The sequence below is a fragment of the Octopus bimaculoides genome, chromosome 11, assembly GCF_001194135.2.
Source record: "Octopus bimaculoides isolate UCB-OBI-ISO-001 chromosome 11, ASM119413v2, whole genome shotgun sequence".
Taxonomy (NCBI): Eukaryota; Metazoa; Mollusca; class Cephalopoda; order Octopoda; family Octopodidae; genus Octopus; species Octopus bimaculoides.
In genome coordinates this window covers 48,720,438-48,720,984 of record NC_068991.1, presented here as the reverse complement: position 1 = coordinate 48,720,984, position 547 = coordinate 48,720,438, and positions in this window count along the sequence as shown.

Genomic DNA, 547 nt, shown 5'->3' with positions numbered 1-547 from the left:
ATCATCACCATCATCATCATCATCATCACCATCATTATAATCATCATCCTTCCTTCCTTCCTCCCTTCCTTTTTTCCCTGCCTCCTTTCCTTCTTATTCCATCTTCCTCCCACCCATTTCTCAGTCTACCACTCCACAGCTAGCCACAGTTATCAACGTTATACGTTAACGAGTCCTTCTTTCATCTTATTCGCTGGCAGATGATTAAAAATGTTCAATGTCTTGACCACATCCTTTACATTGCCAATGGCTTCAGGTGAACTCACGCCTACACCTTTGCCTTTACTAACTGGTATCTGCAGCAGCATCAGTAACACCGGCAGCAGCAGCAACAGCAGCAACAGCAGCAGCAGCAGCAGTAGCAGTAGTAGTAGTAGTAGTAGTAGTAGTAGTAGTAGTAGTAGTAGTAGTAGTAGTGGTGGTGGTAGTGGTGGTGGTGGTAGTAGTAGTAGTAGTAGTAGTGGTAGTAGTAGTAGTAGTAGTAGTAGTAGTAGTAGTAGTAGTAGTAGTAGTGGTAGTAGTAGTAGTAGAGCAGCAATACATATGA